This window comes from Rattus rattus, chromosome 14 (genome assembly GCF_011064425.1).
Source record: "Rattus rattus isolate New Zealand chromosome 14, Rrattus_CSIRO_v1, whole genome shotgun sequence".
NCBI lineage: Eukaryota > Metazoa > Chordata > Mammalia > Rodentia > Muridae > Rattus > Rattus rattus.
In genome coordinates, this window is record NC_046167.1 from 69,010,049 (window position 1) to 69,013,288 (window position 3,240).

Here is a 3,240-nt window from a genome sequence, read left to right on the forward strand (position 1 = left end):
TGCTGGAACTAAAATGGAGTAGGTGCCTTCTTAGGTGTTTGTGGGCTTCCAGAGAACTGGAGGTTAATTACCCTTTAAATGGCTTTTTAAGCTCCTGGTGTCCTGCTTCCTAACACTTAGAGCATTGACGCCTGTGAAGAATAACTTGCTCCATTGATGAGGGAATATGAAGAGACACTGGCATGACGGTACGTTCAGTGCGGCTTGTTATGAAATATTTAAGGATGCCTCACACCTGAGCGGGAATGCCTCTCCCGTGTGTGCTTGATGGCGCGAGTAGACAAGCTGACGTGGTAGAGGTGAGTATCACTGAAAGGATGCTTTTATTAAACCTCGGCACGGTCAGTCTTCCAGCCCCGGTATTTCTGAGGTTCAACCAACAACAGATACATGGGACTGGGAGGATGGCTCAGTGGTTAAGAGCGCTTACTGCTCTTCCAGAGGTCCTCGGTTCAGCTGCCAGCACCCACACCAGGGACTCGCAACCTTCTGTAACCCCAGCTCCGTGAGCCTCTCGCCTCCGGCTCCTGGAAGCCCCTTCACTCGTAAGATGCTCGTATCCACATGCAGGCTCATATTTAGAAACAATGAAACTAATTTAGAAGGGAATCTACCAAAAGATGTGACTGCGCTGTGTTTGAGTCCTTGTTCACTGAAGAATACAAAGTAGCAACCATTTAAATAGCATTTCTAGTTTATCCGTGTCCTGGGTTCTGTAGAGAAGACTGGAAGTTTGCAAGGGATCTGTATGGGTTGTATGCGAGTCTGAGTATTTTACATAAGGAGCATGGCACACATGTGTGTGTGTGTGTGTGTGTGTGTGTGTGTGTGTGTGTGTGTGGTATTCTTTTTCTCTTATTTGTACTCTGAAATAGTAATGAAGGAAAATAAATCAGTGATGTTTGCTTGATAGCTCCAATTGTGGGCCTAGAGGTGGCGAGAAAGAGTTACTTGTTAATTACTTTGCCCAATCAATTTTATAGTCTTGGAGACTACATTTTGGAGGGTTTTTGTTTATTTGTTTGTTTTTGTTGTTTTGTTTTGTTTTGGGGTTTGTTTGGGTTTTTTTTTATACTTTTATTTAAAGGAAGATTTTTGGAAGTCTCAGTTCTGTTTTCAGAGTAACACGGCGCTCTAGGATGTGAATGATTTGTGGCAGGATGCACACGTTCCTCCTCCAAACGGTAAAACCTGGAGGGACTGTCTTAACAGAAGCCTTCAGACTCCCAAAGGAGAGATATTGAAGATAAATTGCCAATGAACTTTAGTTCTGTTTTTAAAAATCTGCGTTTTGCTCAGGTAAAAAATTTTGGACTATAAGAAAGAATAAAAAGCATGATTTGGATTGTAAACTGCTTAGGACTAAAAAAGTTTTCCTCTCCGCGTTATTCCAGAGCCAAGGCTGAAGTTCGACCTGAAAGATGGTTTACCTGCGCCACCTACTGGACACTCCCTAGTAATACACAGTCCGGAAGGTCCTAAAGTGCAACGTGAAATAAAAACTTAAATTGTTAATTTCGGTTGTTTTTGTTGTTGTTGCTGCTGCCGCCGCAGCTGTTGTGTTGTGGGGTTTTTTTGTTGTTTTACTGTTATTGTTTCTGGTACTAGAGATGGCAGCCGGGAGAGCTTTCATGCAGGAATCAAATACTCTCCCACTAAAGTCACACCTTTAACCTTATTCACTGTAATCTTCAGCATTATTAAAGATCGTGTACGGTGCACTGCCTCCTGAATATGACATAGCAATTACAATCACAAAATCACAGACGCCAACGGTACCTGCACAAGGTCAAGCCCACCAAAGTTCTGGCATAGATGGAGGATGGTCCCTAGACCCCAACCCTTATCAAAAAACTGTGGGTAGTTCCTGGGGAGGGGTCTTCCTTTATTCTGACGATGTATCCATGGGTAGATTCCCATGCTCTGTCGGCCAACACCCACACACAAATACACACAGAAATAACTGGATTTAGTGAGTAATTAAAGAATAAATAAAAAGACATGAAATTAGGAGGGGACACATTGGGAGGATGTGGAAGGATCCAAAGAAGGAAAGTGAAGGTTAAATTGTTATGGGGTATCCACCAGAGATGAGCACAGCACTGCGTTAAGCCAATAGGAAGACCTCATTAGCAGGCCAACTACTCCACTACTCCAGAATAACCCAAGTCTTCCTCAGGGTGAGCCTCTAAGGCAGAAAAACCTTGTTCTGGGCTGACGTACTTCAATTAGCAAGAGCAGTTAACCAGAAATGGAACTACAGAAGCCAAAAAAAAAAAGGAAAGTTAGTACATTTAGAGACCTCCCCAGAAGTGTGAACTTTGGTGGAGTGGGTAGGCATGCTGTGTTTTGTGACCTGAATGGTATTTCCATCATGGAGTCAGCTGTGCTAAGGTCTGGAAGCCTACTACAACATTCAATCATGAAATTCTCAAAAAAAAAAAACAAGTTAAATATGAATATTAGACATCTTATAAGGTGTTTCAACCCCTAAGATGGGGGTGGGGTCATAAACTTATTAACCACCACACAGCACTGTCACAGTACTACAGAGGGAAAAAACCACTTTTAAAGTATTTTCCTACCTCACTCCTTGGCATGAAATGAGAATCAGGGCAAGAGTAAAAGAAAAACAAAAAAGCTAAATCAGTTTTCCCAGAGAATCCACCATGGCTTGTAGCCTTGCCCATTTCTGTGGGGCAAACACCACTGTGGTTGCCAATGTGAACATGGAGCTGCTGACCACGGAACCAGAACCAAGATGCGGTCTCCAGAGAGCTGAGAGTCAAACACATAGTACTTTCCACGAGGGGAAGAAAGACGACCCATGGCACGTTGCCTTTCGTCTCTGAAGGATGGTAAATCACAAAGACATCCATTGGCCGAATTTAGATAATTCCAAAGAAAGAAACCCCATAATCCGTAAGCAAAGACAGAGCGGCTTCACGAGTCTTGAAGAATCCAGGCTGGAGGCGGGCAACGATCATTTCCCAAAAGCCTCTGCTGTGCCGAGTCAAGTTTGGGAAATAATCTCCAGATACCAATAGAATCAGAATCGAGTGTTGAGAATTTTATAACTCATAAATGTTACAAAATTTATGAATTTCATTTTCTTCAAAGATAAAAAGAGAATTAGAGTTGTTGGGTATCTGTCTTAGTTAGGGATACTGTTGCTGGGATGAAATACCATGACCAAAGCAAGGCCATGGAGGAGTGCTGCTTACTGGCTTGCTTCTTTCT